At 30.9% G+C, this 19,923-nt stretch overlaps 4 long non-coding RNA genes across 7 annotated transcripts; all 4 read left to right on the top strand.

Moving 5' to 3' along the window:
- Window positions 1-212: 212 nt before the first annotated feature.
- On the top strand, window positions 213-2,117 carry LOC130590401 (uncharacterized). The gene is made up of 3 exons (XR_008968279.1): window positions 213-735; window positions 1,381-1,438; window positions 2,069-2,117. It is a non-coding gene; the product is annotated as an uncharacterized LOC130590401 (long non-coding RNA).
- Window positions 2,118-4,914: 2,797 nt separating this feature from the next.
- Window positions 4,915-16,138, top strand: LOC130590399 (uncharacterized). 2 transcript variants are annotated; one of them, XR_008968277.1, is made up of 5 exons: window positions 4,915-5,289; window positions 6,879-8,118; window positions 12,287-13,382; window positions 14,638-15,286; window positions 15,925-16,138. It is a non-coding gene; the product is annotated as an uncharacterized LOC130590399 (long non-coding RNA). The 2 variants fall into 2 exon arrangements; XR_008968276.1 differs by lacking the exons at window positions 6,879-8,118; window positions 12,287-13,382; window positions 14,638-15,286; window positions 15,925-16,138 and adding exons at window positions 5,601-5,869; window positions 6,504-6,848.
- Window positions 8,124-9,330, top strand: LOC130590400 (uncharacterized). Its single transcript, XR_008968278.1, has 2 exons — window positions 8,124-8,197; window positions 8,518-9,330. It is a non-coding gene; the product is annotated as an uncharacterized LOC130590400 (long non-coding RNA).
- Window positions 16,139-16,277: 139 nt separating the features above from the next.
- LOC130590398 (uncharacterized) lies at window positions 16,278-19,123 on the top strand. 3 transcript variants are annotated; one of them, XR_008968275.1, is made up of 3 exons: window positions 16,278-16,569; window positions 16,887-17,210; window positions 19,109-19,123. It is a non-coding gene; the product is annotated as an uncharacterized LOC130590398 (long non-coding RNA). The 3 variants fall into 3 exon arrangements; XR_008968274.1 differs by lacking the exon at window positions 19,109-19,123 and adding an exon at window positions 18,469-18,596 and having other exon boundaries at window positions 16,887-17,212; XR_008968273.1 differs by lacking the exon at window positions 19,109-19,123 and adding an exon at window positions 18,469-18,596 and having other exon boundaries at window positions 16,280-16,569; window positions 16,887-17,208.
- The last annotated feature ends 800 nt before the right edge of the window (window positions 19,124-19,923 follow it).

The following is a 19,923-nucleotide window of genomic DNA, read 5'->3' as shown; positions in this document are numbered from 1 at the left end:
AACACATCATTTGCTTTATAATTTTTTTTTATTTTTTAAATATATAGGGGTCTTATTATGTTTGTGAGTCTAATTCCCTCAAACAGGTGTGTGTGTTTTAATTTAACAATTCGAGTGCATTGCATTGAACTTACAAATTGAGGTTTGTGTGGATCCTAATAGAGGTTAATGAAAGATCCTCTAGTTCTCGAGCTAACAACAAATATTCAATATAAAGATTCAATCTTTATGCCCTATTTCATATAAAGATCGAATCTTTCAACAAGTAGAAGTGAGATTCGAGTGTTTTGAGACTTGTTATTGATTTTACTATCCACAAACACATCATTTGCTTTATAATTTTTTTTTTAGTTTTTTAATGATATGGGGGTCCTATTATGTTTGTGAGTCTAATTCCCTCAAATCAGGTGTGTGTGTGTTTTAATTTAACAATTCGAGTGCATTGCATTGAACTTACAAATTGAGGTTTGTGTGGATCCTAATAGAGGTTAATGAAAGATCCTCTAGTTCTCGAGCTAACAACAAAGCCTATTCAATATAAAGATTCAATCTTTATGCCCTATTTCATATAAAGATCGAATCTTTCAACAAGTAGAAGTGAGATTCGAGTGTTTTAGACTTGTTATTGATTTTACTATCCACAAACACATCATTTGCTTTATAATTTTTTTTTTGTTTTTTAATGATATGGGGGTCCTATTATGTTTGTGAGTCTAATTCCCTCAAATCAGGTGTGTGTGTTTTTAATTTAACAATTCGAGTGCATTGCATTGAACTTACAAATTGAGGTTTGTGTGGATCCTAATAGAGGTTAATGAAAGATCCTCTAGTTCTCGAGCTAACAACAAAGCCTATTCAATATAAAGATTCAATCTTTATGCCCTATTTCATATAAAGATCGAATCTTTCAACAAGTAGAAGTGAGATTCGAGTGTTTTGAGACTTGTTATTGATTTTACTATCCACAAACACATCATTTGCTTTATAATTTTTTTTTTTAGTTTTTGAATGATATAGGGGTCTTATTATGTTTGTGAGTCTAATTCCCTCAATCAGGTGTGTGTGTGTTTTTAATTTAACAATTCGAGTGCATTGCATTGAACTTACAAATTGAGGTTTGTGTGGATCCTAATAGAGGTTAATGAAAGATCCTCTAGTTCTCGAGCTAACAACAAAGCCTATTCAATATAAAGATTCAATCTTTATGCCCTATTTCATATAAAGATCGAATCTTTCAACAAGTAGAAGTGAGATTCGAGTGTTTTGAGACTTGTTATTGATTTTACTATCCACAAACACATCATTTGCTTTATAATTTTTTTTTAGTTTTTAATGATATGGGGGTCCATTATGTTTGTGAGTCTAATTCCCTCAAATCAGGTGTGTGTGTGTTTTAATTTAACAATTCGAGTGCATTGCATTGAACTTACAAATTGAGGTTGTGTGGATCCTAATAGAGGTTAATGAAAGATCCTCTAGTTCTCGAGCTAACAACAAAGCCTATTCAATATAAAGATTCAATCTTTATGCCCTATTTCATATAAAGATCGAATCTTTCAACAAGTAGAAGTGAGATTCGAGTGTTTTGAGACTTGTTATTGATTTTACTATCCACAAACACATCATTTGCTTTATATTTTTTTTAGTTTTTTAATGATATAGGGGTCCTATTATGTTTGTGAGTCTAATTCCCTCAAATCAGGTGTGTGTGTTTTTAATTTAACAATTCGAGTGCATTGCATTGAATTACAAATTGAGGTTGTGTGGATCCTAATAGAGGTTAATGAAAGATCCTCTAGTTCTCGAGCTAACAACAAAGCCTATTCAATATAAAGATTCAATCTTTATGCCCTATTTCATATAAAGATCGAATCTTTCAACAAGTAGAAGTGAGATTCGAGTGTTTTGAGACTTGTTATTGATTTTACTATCCACAAACACATCATTTGCTTTATAATTTTTTTTTGTTTTTTTGATATGGGGGTCCTATTATGTTTGTGAGTCTAATTCCCTCAAATCAGGTGTGTGTTAACAATTCGAGTGCATTGCATTGAACTTACAAATTGAGGTTTGTGTGGATCCTAATAGAGGTTAATGAAAGATCCTCAGTTCTCGAGCTAACAACAAAGATTCAATATAAAATTCAATCTTTATGCCCTATTTCATATAAAGATCGAATCTTTCAACAAGTAGAAGTGAGATTCGAGTGTTTTGAGACTTGTTATTGATTTTACTATCCACAAACACATCATTTGCTTTATAATTTTTTTTTTAGTTTTTAATGATATGGGGTCCATTATGTTTGTGAGTCTAATTCCCTCAAATCAGGTGTGTGTGTATTTTAATTTAACAATTCGAGTGCATTGCATTGAATTACAAATTGAGGTTTGTGGATCCTAATAGAGGTTAATGAAAGATCCTCTAGTTCTCGAGCTAACAACAAAGCCTATTCAATATAAAGATTCAATCTTTATGCCCTATTTCATATAAAGATCGAATCTTTCAACAAGTAGAAGTGAGATTCGAGTGTTTTGAGACTTGTTATTGATTTTACTATCCACAAACACATCATTTGCTTTATAATTTTTTTTTTAGTTTTAATGATATGGGGTCCTATTATGTTTGTGAGTCTAATTCCCTCAAATCAGGTGTGTGTGTGTTTTAATTTAACAATTCGAGTGCATTGCATTGAACTTACAAATTGAGGTTTGTGTGGATCCTAATAGAGGTTAATGAAAGATCCTCTAGTTCTCGAGCTAACAACAAAGCCTATTCAATATAAAGATTCAATCTTTATGCCCTATTTCATATAAAGATCGAATCTTTCAACAAGTAGAAGTGAGATTCGAGTGTTTTGAGACTTGTTATTGATTTTACTATCCACAAACACATCATTTGCTTTATAATTTTTTTTTGTTTTTAATGATATGGGGGTCCTATTATGTTTGTGAGTCTAATTCCCTCAAATCAGGTGTGTGTGTTTTAATTTAACAATTCGAGTGCATGGCATTGAACTTACAAATTGAGGTTTGTGTGGATCCTAATAGAGGTTAATGAAAGATCCTCTAGTTCTCGAGCTAACAACAAAGTATTCAATATAAAGATTCAATCTTTATGCCCTATTTCATATAAAGATCGAATCTTTCAACAAGTAGAAGTGAGATTCGAGTGTTTTGAGACTTGTTATTGATTTTACTATCCACAAACACATCATTTGCTTTATAATTTTTTTTTTTAGTTTTTTAATGATATGGGGGTCCTATTATGTTTGTGAGTCTAATTCCCTCAAATCAGGTGTTGTGTGTTTTTAATTTAACAATTCGAGTGCATTGCATTGAACTTACAAATTGAGGTTTGTGTGGATCCTAATAGAGGTTAATGAAAGATCCTCTAGTTCTCGAGCTAACAACAAAGCCTATTCAATATAAAGATTCAATCTTTATGCCCTATTTCATATAAAGATCGAATCTTTCAACAAGTAAAAGTGAGATTCGAGTGTTTTGAGACTTGTTATTGATTTTACTATCCACAAACACATCATTTGCTTTATAATTTTTTTTTTAGTTTTTAATGATATAGGGGTCCTATTATGTTTGTGAGTCTAATTCCCTCAAATCAGGTGTGTGTGTTTTTAATTTAACAATTCGAGTGCATTGCATTGAACTTACAAATTGAGGTTTGTGTGGATCCTAATAGAGGTTAATGAAAGATCCTCTAGTTCTCGAGCTAACAACAAAGCCTATTCAATATAAAGATTCAATCTTTATGCCCTATTTCATATAAAGATCGAATCTTTCAACAAGTAGAAGTGAGATTCGAGTGTTTTGAGACTTGTTATTGATTTTACTATCCACAAACACATCATTTGCTTTATAATTTTTTTTTAGTTTTTAATGATAGGGGTCCTATTATGTTTGTGAGTCTAATTCCCTCAAACAGGTTGTGTGTGTTTTAATTTAACAATTCGAGTGCATTGCATTGAACTTACAAATTGAGGTTTGTGTGGATCCTAATAGAGGTTAATGAAAGATCCTCTAGTTCTCGAGCTAACAACAAAGCTATTCAATATAAAGATTCAATCTTTATGCCCTATTTCATATAAAGATCGAATCTTTCAACAAGTAGAAGTGAGATTCGAGTGTTTTGAGACTTGTTATTGATTTTACTATCCACAAACACATCATTTGCTTTATAATTTTTTTTTTAGTTTTTAATGATATGGGGTCCTATTATGTTTGTGAGTCTAATTCCCTCAAATCAGGTGTGTGTGTTTTTAATTTAACAATTCGAGTGCATTGCATTGAACTTACAAATTGAGGTTTGTGTGGATCCTAATAGAGGTTAATGAAAGATCCTCTAGTTCTCGAGCTAACAACAAAGCCTATTCAATATAAAGATTCAATCTTTATGCCCTATTTCATATAAAGATCGAATCTTTCAACAAGTAGAAGTGAGATTCGAGTGTTTTAGACTTGTTATTGATTTTACTATCCACAAACACATCATTTGCTTTATAATTTTTTTTTTGTTTTTAATGATATGGGGGTTCTATTATGTTTGTGAGTCTAATTCCCTCAAATCAGGTGTGTGTGTTTTTTAATTTAACAATTCGAGTGCATTGCATTGAACTTACAAATTGAGGTTTTTGTGGATCCTAATAGAGGTTAATGAAAGATCCTCTAGTTCTCGAGCTAACAACAAAGCCTATTCAATATAAAGATTCAATCTTTATGCCTATTTCATATAAAGATCGAATCTTTCAACAAGTAGAAGTGAGATTCGAGTGTTTTGAGACTTGTTATTGATTTTACTATCCACAAACACATCATTTGCTTTATAATTTTTTTTTTTAGTTTTGAATGATATGGGGTCCATTATGTTTGTGAGTCTAATTCCCTCAAATCAGGTGTGTGTGGTTTTTAATTTAACAATTCGAGTGCATTGCATTGAATATACAAATTGAGGTTTGTGTGGATCCTAATAGAGGTTAATGAAAGATCCTCTAGTTCTCGAGCTAACAACAAAGCCTATTCAATATAAAGATTCAATCTTTATGCCCTATTTCATATAAAACGAATCTTTCAACAAGTAGAAGTGAGATTCGAGTGTTTTGAGACTTGTTATTGATTTTACTATCCACAAACACATCATTTGCTTTATAATTCTTTTTTTTAGTTTTTGAATGATATAGGGGTCCTATTATGTTTGTGAGTCTAATTCCCTCAAATCAGGTGTGTGTGTATTTTAATTTAACAATTCGAGTGCATTGCATTGAACTTACAAATTGAGGTTGTGTGGATCCTAATAGAGGTTAATGAAAGATCCTCTATTCTCGAGCTAACAACAAAGCCTATTCAATATAAAGATTCAATCTTTATGCCCTATTTCATATAAAGATCGAATCTTTCAACAAGTAGAAGTGAGATTCGAGTGTTTTGAGACTTGTTATTGATTTTACTATCCACAAACACATCATTTGCTTTATAATTTTTTTTTTGTTTTTTAATGATATGGGGTCCTATTATGTTTGTGAGTCTAATTCCCTCAAATCAGGTGTGTGTTAACAATTCGAGTGCATTGCATTGAACTTACAAATTGAGGTTTGTGTGGATCCTAATAGAGGTTAATGAAAGATCCTCTAGTTCTCGAGCTAACAACAAATATTCAATATAAAGATTCAATCTTTATGCCCTATTTCATATAAAGATCGAATCTTTCAACAAGTAGAAGTGAGATTCGAGTGTTTTGAGACTTGTTATTGATTTTACTATCCACAAACACATCATTTGCTTTATAATTTTTTTTTTAGTTTTTAATGATATGGGGTCCTATTATGTTTGTGAGTCTAATTCCCTCAAATCAGGTGTGTGTGTTTTTAATTTAACAATTCGAGTGCATTGCATTGAACTTACAAATTGAGGTTTGTGTGGATCCTAATAGAGGTTAATGAAAGATCTCTAGTTCTCGAGCTAACAACAAAGCCTATTCAATATAAAGATTCAATCTTTATGCCCTATTTCATATAAAGATCGAATCTTTCAACAAGTAGAAGTGAGATTCGAGTGTTTTGAGACTTGTTATTGATTTTACTATCCACAAACACATCATTTGCTTTATAATTTTTTTTTAGTTTTTAATGATATGGGGGTCCTATTATGTTTGTGAGTCTAATTCCCTCAAATCAGGTGTGTGTGTTTTAATTTAACAATTCGAGTGCATTGCATTGAATTACAAATTGAGGTTGTGTGGATCCTAATAGAGGTTAATGAAAGATCCTCTAGTTCTCGAGCTAACAACAAAGCCTATTCAATATAAAGATTCAATCTTTATGCCCTATTTCATATAAAGATCGAATCTTTCAACAAGTAGAAGTGAGATTCGAGTGTTTTGAGACTTGTTATTGATTTTACTATCCACAAACACATCATTTGCTTTATAATTTTTTTTGTTTTTTAATGATATGGGGGTCCTATTATGTTTGTGAGTCTAATTCCCTCAATCAGGTGTGTGTGTTTTAATTTAACAATTCGAGTGCATTGCATTGAACTTACAAATTGAGGTTTGTGTGGATCCTAATAGAGGTTAATGAAAGATCCTCTAGTTCTCTAACTAACAACAAATATTCAATATAAAGATTCAATCTTTATGCCCTATTTCATATAAAGATCGAATCTTTCAACAAGTAGAAGTGAGATTCGAGTGTTTTGAGACTTGTTATTGATTTTACTATCCACAAACACATCATTTGCTTTATAATTTTTTTTTTAGTTTTTAATGATATGGGGGTCCTATTATGTTTGTGAGTCTAATTCCCTCAAATCAGGTGTGTGTGTTTTAATTTAACAATTCGAGTGCATTGCATTGAATTACAAATTGAGGTTTGTGTGGAACCTAATAGAGGTTAATGAAAGATCCCCTAGTTCTCGAGCTAACAACAAAGCCTATTCAATATAAAGATTCAATCTTTATGCCCTATTTCATATAAAGATCGAATCTTTCAACAAGTAGAAGTGAGATTCGAGTGTTTTAGACTTGTTATTGATTTTACTATCCACAAACACATCATTTGCTTTATAATTTTTTTTTGTTTTTTAATGATATGGGGGTCCTATTATGTTTGTGAGTCTAATTCCCTCAAATCAGGTGTGTGTGTATTTTAATTTAACAATTCGAGTGCATTGCATTGAACTTACAAATTGAGGTTTTTGTGGATCCTAATAGAGGTTAATGAAAGATCCTCTAGTTCTCGAGCTAACAACAAAGCCTATTCAATATAAAGATTCAATCTTTATGCCCTATTTCATATAAAGATCGAATCTTTCAACAAGTAGAAGTGAGATTCGAGTGTTTTGAGACTTGTTATTGATTTTACTATCCACAAACACATCATTTGCTTTATAATTTTTTTTTTAGTTTGTAATGATATGGGGGTCCTATTATGTTTGTGAGTCTAATTCCCTCAAATCAGGTGTGTGTGTATTTTAATTTAACAATTCGAGTGCATTGCATTGAACTTACAAATTGAGGTTTGTGTGGATCCTAATAGAGGTTAATGAAAGATCCTCTAGTTCTCGAGCTAACAACAAAGCCTATTCAATATAAAGATTCAATCTTTATGCCCTATTTCATATAAAGATCGAATCTTTCAACAAGTAGAAGTGAGATTCGAGTGTTTTGAGACTTGTTATTGATTTTACTATCCACAAACACATCATTTGCTTTATAATTTTTTTTTTTAGTTTTAATGATATGGGGTCCTATTATGTTTGTGAGTCTAATTCCCTCAAATCAGGTGTGTGTGTGTTTTAATTTAACAATTCGAGTGCATTGCATTGAACTTACAAATTGAGGTTTGTGTGGATCCTAATAGAGGTTAATGAAAGATCCTCTAGTTCTCGAGCTAACAACAAAGCCTATTCAATATAAAGATTCAATCTTTATGCCCTATTTCATATAAAGATCGAATCTTTCAACAAGTAGAAGTGAGATTCGAGTGTTTTGAGACTTGTTATTGATTTTACTATCCACAAACACATCATTTGCTTTATAATTTTTTTTTTTTTTTTTTAATGATATGGGTGTCCTATTATGTTTGTGAGTCTAATTCCCTCAAATCAGGTGTGGTGTATTTTAATTTAACAATTCGAGTGCATTGCATTGAACTTACAAATTGAGGTTTGTGTGGATCCTAATAGAGGTTAATGAAAGATCCTCCAGTTCTCGAGCTAACAACAAAATTTCAATATAAAGATTCAATCTTTATGCCCTATTTCATATAAAGATCGAATCTTTCAACAAGTAGAAGTGAGATTCGAGTGTTTTGAGACTTGTTATTGATTTTACTATCCACAAACACATCATTTGCTTTATAATTTTTTTTTTTTAGTTTTAATGATATGGGGATCCTATTATGTTTGTGAGTCTAATTCCCTCAAATCAGGTGTGTGTGTTTTAATTTAACAATTCGAGTGCATTGCATTGAATTACAAATTGAGGTTTGTGTGGATCCTAATAGAGGTTAATGAAAGATCCTCTAGTTCTCGAGCTAACAACAAAGCCTATTCAATATAAAGATTCAATCTTTATGCCCTATTTCATATAAAGATCGAATCTTTCAACAAGTAGAATGAGATTCGAGTGTTTTGAGACTTGTTATTGATTTTACTATCCACAAACACATCATTTGCTTTATAATTTTTTTTTAGTTTTTAATGATATGGGGGTCCTATTATGTTTGTGAGTCTAATTCCCTCAAATCAGGTGTGTGTGTGTTTTAATTTAACAATTCGAGTGCATTGCATTGAACTTACAAATTGAGGTTTTTGTGGATCCTAATAGAGGTTAATGAAAGATCCTTAGTTCTCGAGCTAACAACAAAGCCTATTCAATATAAAGATTCAATCTTTATGCCCTATTTCATATAAAGATCGAATCTTTCAACAAGTAGAAGTGAGATTCGAGTGTTTTAGACTTGTTATTGATTTTACTATCCACAAACACATCATTTGCTTTATAATTTTTTTTTAGTTTTTAATGATATGGGGGTCCTATTATGTTTGTGAGTCTAATTCCCTCAAATCAGGTGTGTGTGTATTTTAATTTAACAATTCGAGTGCATTGCATTGAACTTACAAATTGAGGTTTGTGTGGATCCTAATAGAGGTTAATGAAAGATCCTTTAGTTCTCGAGCTAACAACAAAGCCTATTCAATATAAAGATTCAATCTTTATGCCCTATTTCATATAAAGATCGAATCTTTCAACAAGTAGAAGTGAGATTCGAGTGTTTTGAGACTTGTTATTGATTTTACTATCCACAAACACATCATTTGCTTTATAATTTTTTTTTTAGTTTTTAATGAATATGGGGTCCTATTATGTTTGTGAGTCTAATTCCCTCAAATCAGGTGTGTGTTTGTGTGTTTTAATTTAACAATTCGAGTGCATTGCATTGAACTTACAAATTGAGGTTTGTGTGGATCCTAATAGAGGTAATGAAAGATCCTCTAGTTCTCGAGCTAACAACAAAGCCTATTCAATATAAAGATTCAATCTTTATGCCCTATTTCATATAAAGATCGAATCTTTCAACAAGTAAAAGTGAGATTCGAGTGTTTTGAGACTTGTTATTGATTTTACTATCCACAAACACATCATTTGCTTTATAATTTTTTTTTTAGTTTTTAATGATATGGGGTCCTATTATGTTTGTGAGTCTAATTCCCCCTAGGTGGTGTGTGTTTTAATTTAACAATTCGAGTGCATTGCATTGAACTTACAAATTGAGGTTTTTGTGGATCCTAATAGAGGTTAATGAAAGATCCTCTAGTTCTCGAGCTAACAACAAAGCCTATTCAATATAAAGATTCAATCTTTATGCCCTATTTCATATAAAGATCGAATCTTTAACAAGTAGAAGTGAGATTCGAGTGTTTTAGACTTGTTATTGATTTTACTATCCACAAACACATCATTTGCTTTATAATTTTTTTTTTAGTTTTTTAATGATATGGGGGTCCTATTATGTTTGTGAGTCTAATTCCCTCAAATCAGGTGTGTGTGTTTTAATTTAACAATTCGAGTGCATTGCATTGAACTTACAAATTGAGGTTGTGTGGATCCTAATAGAGGTTAATGAAAGATCCTCTAGTTCTCGAGCTAACAACAAAGCCTATTCAATATAAAGATTCAATCTTTATGCCCTATTTCATATAAAGATCGAATCTTTCAACAAGTAGAAGTGAGATTCGAGTGTTTTGAGACTTGTTATTGATTTTACTATCCACAAACACATCATTTGCTTTATAATTTTTTTTTTTAGTTTTTAATGATATGGGGGTCCTATTATGTTTTTGAGTCTAATTCCCTCAAATCAGGTGTGTGTGTTTTTAATTTAACAATTCGAGTGCATTGCATTGAACTTACAAATTGAGGTTTGTGTGGATCCTAATAGAGGTTAATGAAAGATCCCCTAGTTCTCGAGCTAACAACAAAGCCTATTCAATATAAAGATTCAATCTTTATGCCCTATTTCATATAAAGATCGAATCTTTCAACAAGTAGAAGTGAGATTCGAGTGTTTTGAGACTTGTTATTGATTTTACTATCCACAAACACATCATTTGCTTTATAATTTTTTTTTTAGTTTTTAATGATATAGGGGTCCTATTATGTTTGTGAGTCTAATTCCCTCAAATCAGGTGTGTGTGTTGTTTTTAATTTAACAATTCGAGTGCATTGCATTGAACTTACAAATTGAGGTTTGCGTAGATCCTAATAGAGGTTCGAGTGTTTAGAGACTTCATCTTCAATATAAAGATTCAATCTTTATGCCCTATTTCATATAAAGATCGAATCTTTCAACAAGTAGAAGTGAGATTCGAGTGTTTTGAGACTTGTTATTGATTTTACTATCCACAAACACATCATTTGCTTTATAATTTTTTTTTTTTGTTAATGATATGGGGGTCCTATTATGTTTGTGAGTCTAATTCCCTCAAATCAGGTGTGTGTGTTTTTAATTTAACAATTCGAGTGCATTGCATTGAACTTACAAATTGATGTTTGTGGGATCCTAATAGAGGTTAATGAAAGATCCTCTAGTTCTCGAGCTAACAACAAAGCCTATTCAATATAAAGATTCAATCTTTATGCCCTATTTCATATAAAGATCGAATCTTTCAACAAGTAGAAATGAGATTCGAGTGTTTTGAGACTTGTTATTGATTTTACTATCCACAAACACATCATTTGCTTTATAATTTTTTTTTTAGTTTTTGAATGATATAGGGGTCCTATTATGTTTGTGAGTCTAATTCCCTCAAATCAGGTGTGTGTGTGTTTTAATTTAACAATTCGAGTGCATTGCATTGAACTTACAAATTGAGGTTTGTGTGGATCCTAATAGAGGTTAATGAAAGATCCTCTAGTTCTCGAGCTAACAACAAAGCCTATTCAATATAAAGATTCAATCTTTATGCCCTATTTCATATAAAGATCGAATCTTTCAACAAGTAGAAGTGAGATTCGAGTGTTTTAGACTTGTTATTGATTTTACTATCCACAAACACATCATTTGCTTTATAATTTTTTTTTTAGTTTTGTAATGATATAGGGGTCCTATTATGTTTGTGAGTCTAATTCCCTCAAATCAGGTGTGTGTGTTTTAATTTAAAATTCGAGTGCATTGCATTGAACTTACAAATTGAGTTTGTGTGGATCCTAATAGAGGTTAATGAAAGATCCTCTAGTTCTCGAGCTAACAAAGCCTATTCAATATAAAGATTCAATCTTTATGCCCTATTTCATATAAAGATCGAATCTTTCAACAAGTAGAAGTGAGATTCGAGTGTTTTGAGACTTGTTATTGATTTTACTATCCACAAACACATCATTTGCTTTATAATTTTTTTTTTAGTTTTTAATGATAGGGGTCCTATTATGTTTGTGAGTCTAATTCCCCAAATCAGGTGTGTGTGTTTTAATTTAACAATTCGAGTGCATTGCATTGAACTTACAAATTGAGGTTTGGTGGATCCTAATAGAGGTTAATGAAAATCCTCTAGTTCTCGAGCTAACAACAAAGCCTATTCAATATAAAGATTCAATCTTTATGCCCTATTTCATATAAAGATCGAATCTTTCAACAAGTAGAAGTGAGATTCGGTGTTTTGAGACTTGTTATTGATTTTACTATCCACAAACACATCATTTGCTTTAATATTTTTTTTTAGTTTTGAATGATATAGGGTCTATTATGTTTGTGAGTCTAATTCCCTCAAATCAGGTGTGTGTGTGTGTGTTTTAATTTAACAATTCGAGTGCATTGCATTGAACTTACAAATTGAGGTTTGTGTAGATCCTAATAGAGGTTAATGAAAGATCTTCTAGTTCTCGAGCTAACAACAAAGCCTATTGAATAATAGAATTTTTTGCACGCGATGCGTGCTTGGATTTTTTTCGAAACAGAAACTCGATTTTCTTCGGCATAAGAGTCAAAATTTGAACATTAGACATATGAAGTATAATTGTTTTTAGTTGCAAAATTTGAGTGGTTCATTTTCTGTCACTTAAGTCTCTCACCATTATTTTTGTCTTTTTATTTTTTTTACTTTTCAAAGTTAAATTCTATGAACAAAATAGAAATTTTATTGAATTTATTTATGATTTCTAATATTATAATTTTTTAGTTGATTTTTGAATTAAGTACAGTACTAACTTCTAAATTCTAAATACTATAAAAAAGAAAATAATTTTTTTTCCTTGTCTAACTTCTAAATTCTGATTTCACTTCAAATACACCTCTATTTTTATCACGAGTCATCATTAATTGTCAATGGTTCTTGAGAATATTGATTTGTAAGTAAATTTTTGTAAATGTTTTTGTATGTATTGACGTTCTAGGTTATTAGTTTTAGTTTGTATGTTAATTTTAAGTTTTAATTAAGTTTCCTGATTATTTGAGTGATATGCATGATTTTTGTAACGTGATTTTCTCAACTGTATGAGTGATTTGTACAGTTTCTTCTTTTAAGTGATTTGTGAGTGAGTGTTGTTAATTTTCGGTAGTTTTCTTTGAGTGCCGATTTTGATTTGACATTCCTTTTATAATTTAGAAAAGGAAGGGGGCAAAATAGGCATTTCAAAAAAGGACACCATTGCTCCCCCCTTCCCTTATATAATAGAGATAAAGATTCAATTTTTATGCCCTATTTCATATAAAGATCGAATCTTTCAACAAGTAGAAGTGAGATTCGTGTGTTTAGAGACTTGTTATTGATTTTACTATCCACAAACACATCATTTGCTTTATAATTGTTTTTTTTAGTTTTGTAATGATATTGGGTTCCTATATGTTTGTGAGTCTAATTCCCTCAAATCAGGTGTGTGTGTATTTTAATTTAACAATTCGAGTGCATTGCATTGAATTTACAAATTGTTGTTTGTGTGGATCCTAATAGAGGTTAATGAAAGATCCTCTAGTTCTCGAGCTAACAACAAAGCCTATTCAATATAAAGATTCAATCTTTCAACAAGTACAAGGGAGATTCGAGTGTTTTGAGACTTGTTATTGATTTTACTATCCACAAACACATCATTTGCTTTATATTTTTTTTTAGTTTTTAATGATATGGGGGTCCTATTATTTGTGAGTCTAATTCCCTCAAATCAGTGTGTGTGTATTTTAATTTAACAATTCGAGTGCATTGCATTGAACTTACAAATTGAGGTTTGTGTGGATCCTAATAGAGGTTAATGAAAGATCCTCTAGTTCTCGAGCTAACAACAAAGCCTATTCAATATAAAGATTCAATCTTTATGCCCTATTTCATATAAAGATCGAATCTTTCAACAAGTGCAAGGGAGATTCGGGTGTTTTGAGACTTGTTATTGATTTTACTATCCACAAACACATCATTTGCTTTATATTCTTTTTTTTAGTTATTGAATGATATAGAGTCTATTATTTTGTGAGTCTAATTCCCTCAAATCAGTGTGTGTGTGTGTGTTTTAATTTAACAATTCGAGTGCATTGCATTGAACTTACAAATTGAGGTTTGTGTGGATCCTAATAGAGTTAATGAAAGATCCTCTAGTTCTCGAGCTAACAACAAAGCCTATTAATATAAAGATTCAATCTTTATGCCCTATTTCATTAAAGATCGAATCTTTCAACAAGTAGAAGTGAGATTCGAGTGTTTGAGACTTGTTATTGATTTTACTATCCACAAACACATCATTTGCTTTATAATTTTTTTTTTTAGTTTTGTAATGATATGGGTCCTATTATGTTTGTGAGTCTAATTCCCTCAAATCAGGTGTGTGTGTGTATTTTAATTTAACAATTCGAGTGCATTGCATTGAACTTAAAAATTGTTTGTGTGGATCCTAATAGAGGTTAATGAAAGATCCTCTAGTTCTCGAGCTAACAACAAAGCCTATTCAATATAAAGATTCAATCTTTATCCCTATTTCATATAAAGATCGAATCTTTCAACAAGATGAAGTGAGATTCGAGTTTTTGAGACTTGTTATTGATTTTACTATCCACAAACACATCATTTGCTTTATAATTTTTTTTTTAGTTTTTAATGATATGGGGTCCTATTATGTTTGTGAGTCTAATTCCTCAAATAGGTGTGTGTGTATTTAATTTAACAATTCGAGTGCATTGCATTGAACTTACAAATTGAGGTTTGTGTGGATCCTAATAGAGGTTAATGAAAGATCCTCTAGTTCTCGAGCTAACAACAAAGCCTATTCAATATAAGATTCAATCTTTATGCCCTATTTCATATAAAGATCGAATCTTTCAACAAGTAAAAGTGAGATTCGAGTGTTTTGAGACTTGTTATTGATTTTACTATCCACAAACACATCATTTGCTTTATAATTTTTTTTTTAGTTTTTTAATGATATGGGGTCCTATTATGTTTGTGAGTCTAATTCCCTCAAATAAGTGTGTGTGTATTTTAATTTAACAATTCGAGTGCATTGCATTGAACTTACAAATTGAGGTTTGTGTGGATCCTAATAAAGGTTAATGAAAGATCCTCTAGTTCTCGAGCTAACAACAAAGCCTATTCAATATAAAGATTCAATCTTTATGCCCTATTTCATATAAAGATCGAATCTTTCAACAAGTAGAAGTGAGATTCGTGTGTTTTGAGACTTGTTATTGATTTTACTATCCACAAACACATCATTTGCTTTATAATTTTTTTTTTGTTTTTTAATGATATGGGGGTCCTATTATGTTTGTGAGTCTAATTCCCTCAAATCAGGTGTGTGTGTTTTAATTTAACAATTCGAGTGCATTGCATTGAATTACAAATTTGTTGTGTGGATCCTAATAGAGGTTAATGAAAGATCCTCTAGTTCTCGAGCTAACAACAAAGCCTATTCAATATAAAGATTCAATCTTTATCCCTATTTCATATAAAGATCGAATCTTTAACAAGTACAAGGAGATTCGTGTGTTTTGAGACTTGTTATTGATTTTACTATCCACAAACACATCATTTGCTTTATATTTTATTTTTTGTTTTTTAATGATATGGGTGTCCTATTATGTTTGTGAGTCTAATTCCCTCAAATCAGTGTGTGTGTATTTTAATTTAACAATTCGAGTGCATTGCATTGAACTTACAAATTGAGGTTTGTGTGGATCCTAATAGAGGTTAATGAAAGATCCTCTAGTTCTCGAGCTAACAACAAAGCCTATTCAATAAAAAGATTCAATCTTTATGCCCTATTTCATATAAAGATCGAATCTTTCAACAAGTACAAAGGAGATTCGAGTGTTTTGAGACTTGTTATTGATTTTACTATCCACAAACACATCATTTGCTTTATAATTTTTTTTTTAGTTTTTAATGATATGGGGGTCCTATTATGTTTGTGAGTCTAATTCCCTCAAATCAGGTGTGTGTGTATTTTAATTTAACAATTCGAGTGCATTGCATTGAACTTACAAATTGAGGTTTGTGTGGATCCTAATAGAGGTTAATAAAAGATCCTCTAGTTCTCGAGCTAACAACAAAGCCTATTCAATATAAAGTTTTAATCTTTATGCCCTATTTAATATAAAGATCGAATCTTTCAACAAGTAGAAGTGAGATTCGGTGTTTTGAGACTTGTTATTGATTTTACTATCCACAAACACATCATTTGCTTTATTATTCTTTTTTAGTTTTGAATGATATAGGGGTCTATTATGTTTGTGAGTCTAATTCCCTCAAATCAGGTGTGTGTGTGTTTTAATTTAACAATTCGAGTGCATTGCATTGAACTTACAAATTGAGGTTTGTGTGATCCTAATAGAGGTTAATGAAAGATCCTCTAGTTCTCGAGCTAACAACAAAGCCTATTCAATATAAAGATTCAATTTTTATGCCCTATTTCATATAAAGATCGAATCTTTCAACAAGTAGAAGTGAGATTCGAGTGTTTAGAGACTTGTTATTGATTTTACTATCCACAAACACATCATTTGCTTTATAATTTTTTTTTTAGTTTTTTAATGATATGGGTCCTATTATGTTTGTGAGTCTAATTCCCTCAAATCAGGTGTGTGTGTATTTTAATTTAACAATTCGAGTGCATTGCATTGAATTACAAATTGTGTTTGTGTGATCCTAATAGAGGTTAATAAAGATCCTCTAGTTCTCGAGCTAACAACAAAGCCTATTCAATATAAAGATTCAATCTTTATCCCTATTTCATATAAAGATCGAATCTTTCAACAAGTACAAGTGAGATTCGAGTTTTTGAGACTTGTTATTGATTTTACTATCCACAAACCATCATTTGCTTTATAATTTTTTTTTTAGTTTTTAATGATATGGGGGTCCTATTATGTTTGTGAGTCTAATTCCCTCAAATAGGTGTGTGTGTATTTTAATTTAACAATTCGAGTGCATTGCATTGAACTTACAAATTGAGGTTTGTGTGGATCCTAATAGAGGTTAATGAAAGATCCTCTAGTTCTCGAGCTAACAACAAAGCCTATTCAATATAAGTTCAATCTTTATGCCCTATTTCATATAAAGATCGAATCTTTCAACAAGTCAAGGGAGATTCGAGTGTTTTGAGACTTGTTATTGATTTTACTATCCACAAACACATCATTTGCTTTATAATTTTTTTTTTAGTTTTTAATGATATGGGGGTCCTATTATGTTTGTGAGTCTAATTCCCTCAAATCAGGTGTGTGTGTATTTTAATTTAACAATTCGAGTGCATTGCATTGAATTACAAATTGGTTTGTGTGGATCCTAATAGAGGTTAATAAAGATCCTCTAGTTCTCGAGCTAACAACAAAGCCTATTCAATATAAAGATTCAATCTTTATCCCTATTTCATATAAAGATCGAATCTTTCAACAAGTACAAGTGAGATTCGAGTTTTTTGAGACTTGTTATTGATTTTACTATCCACAAACACATCATTTGCTTTATAATTTTTTTTTAGTTTTTAATGATATGGGGTCCTATTATGTTTGTGAGTCTAATTCCCTCAAATAGGTGTGTTGTATTTTAATTTAACAATTCGAGTGCATTGCATTGAATTAAAATTGTGTTTGTGTGGATCCTAATAGAGGTTAATGAAAGATCCCCTAGTTCTCGAGCTATCAACAAAGCCTTTCAATATAAGATTCCATCTTTTACCCTATTTCATATAAAGATCGAATCTTTCAACAAGTACAAGGAGATTCGGTGTTTTGAGACTTGTTATTGATTTTACTATCCACAAACACATCATTTGCTTTATATTCTTTTTTTAGTTTGAATGATATAGGGTCTATTATGTTTGTGAGTCTAATTCCTAAATCAGGTGTGTGTGTGTTTTAATTTAACAATTCGAGTGCATTGCATTGAACTTACAAATTGAGGTTTGGATCCTAATAGAGGTTAATGAAAGATCCTCTAGTTCTCGAGCTAACAACAAAGCCTATTAATATAAAGATTCAATTTTATGCCCTATTTCATATAAAGATCGAATCTTTCAACAAGTAGAAGTGAGATTCGAGTGTTTTGAGACTTTTATTGATTTTACTATCCACAAACACATCATTTGCTTTATATTTTTTTTTTTAGTTTTTAATGATATGGGGATCCTATTATGTTTGTGAGTCTAATTCCCTCAAATCAGTGTGTGTGTTTTAATTTAACAATTCGAGTGCATTGCATTGAATTACAAATTGGTTTGTGTGGATCCTAATAGAGGTTAATGAAAGATCCTCTAGTTCTCGAGCTAACAACAAAGCCTATTCAATATAAAGATTCAATCTTTATCCCTATTTCATATAAAGATCGAATCTTTCAACAAGTACAGGGAGATTCGAGTGTTTTGAGACTTGTTATTGATTTACTATCCACAAACACATATTTGCTTATAATTTTTTTTTTAGTTTTTTAATGATATGGGTTCCTATTATGTTTGTGAGTCTAATTCCCTCAAATACAGGTGTGTGTGTATTTTAATTTAACAATTCGAGTGCATTGCATTGAACTTACAAATTGAGGTTTGTGTGGATCCTAATAGAGGTTAATGAAAGATCCTCTAGTTCTCGAGCTAACAACAAAGCCTATCAATATAGGTTTAATCTTTATGCCCTATTTCATATAAAGATCGAATCTTTCAACAAGTGCAAGGGAGATTCGGGTGTTTTGAGACTTGTTATTGATTTACTATCCACAAACACATCATTTGCTTTATAATTCTTTTTTTTTAGTTATTGAATGATATAGGGTCTATTATGTTTGTGAGTCTAATTCCTCAAATCAGTGTGTGTGTGTGTTTTAATTTAACAATTCGAGTGCATTGCATTGAACTTACAAATTGAGGTTTGGTGATCCTAATAGAGGTTAATGAAAGATCCTCTAGTTCTCGAGCTAACAACAAAGCCTATTAATATAAAGATTCAATTTTATGCCCTATTTCATATAAAGATCGAATCTTTCAACAAGTAGAAGTGAGATTGAGTGTTTGAGACTTGTTATTGATTTTACTATCCACAAACACATCATTTGCTTTATATTTTTTTTTTATTTTTTTAATGATATGGGGGTCCTATATGTTTGTGAGTCTAATTCCCTCAAATCAGGTGTGTGTGTATTTTAATTTAACAATTCGAGTGCATTGCATTGAATTTACAAATTGTTGTAATTGTGTGGATCCTAATAGAGGTTAATGAAAGATCCTCTAGTTCTCGAGCTAACAACAAAGCTTATTCAATATAAAGATTCAATCTTTATACCCTATTTCATATAATGATCGAATCTTTCAACAAGTACAAGGGAGATTCGAGTGTTTTGAGACTTGTTATTGATTTTAATATCCACAAACACATCATTTGCTTTATAATTTTATTTTTTAGTTTTTTAATGATATGGGGGTCCTATTATGTTTGTGAGTCTAATTCCCTCAAATCAGGTGTGTGTGTATTTTAATTTAACAATTCGAGTGCATTGCATTGAACTTACAAATTGAGGTTTGTGTGGATCCTAATAGAGGTTAATGAAAGATCCTCTAGTTCTCGAGCTAACAACAAAGCCTATTCAATATAAAGTTCAATCTTTATGCCCTATTTAATATATATAGATCGAATCTTTCAAAAAAGTAGAAGTGAGTTCGAGGAGACTTGTTATTGATTTTTACTATCCACAAACACATCATTTGCTTTATAATTTTTTTTTAGTTTTTGAATGATATAGGGGTCCTATTATGTTTGTGAGTCTAATTCCTAAATCAGGTGTGTGTGTGTGTTTTAATTTAACAATTCGAGTGCATTGCATTGAACTTACAAATTGAGGTTTTGTAGATCCTAATAGAAGGTCATTAAAGATCTTCTAGTTCTCGAGCTAACAACAAAGCCTATCAATATAAAGATTCAATCTTTATGCCCAATTTCATTAAAGA

The sequence above is a fragment of the Beta vulgaris genome, chromosome 1 (assembly GCF_026745355.1).
Source record: "Beta vulgaris subsp. vulgaris cultivar EL10 chromosome 1, EL10.2, whole genome shotgun sequence".
In the NCBI taxonomy this organism is placed as follows: domain Eukaryota; kingdom Viridiplantae; phylum Streptophyta; class Magnoliopsida; order Caryophyllales; family Amaranthaceae; genus Beta; species Beta vulgaris.
Note: the sequence above shows the minus strand (reverse complement) of the source record. Positions and strands in the feature narration are given on the sequence as shown.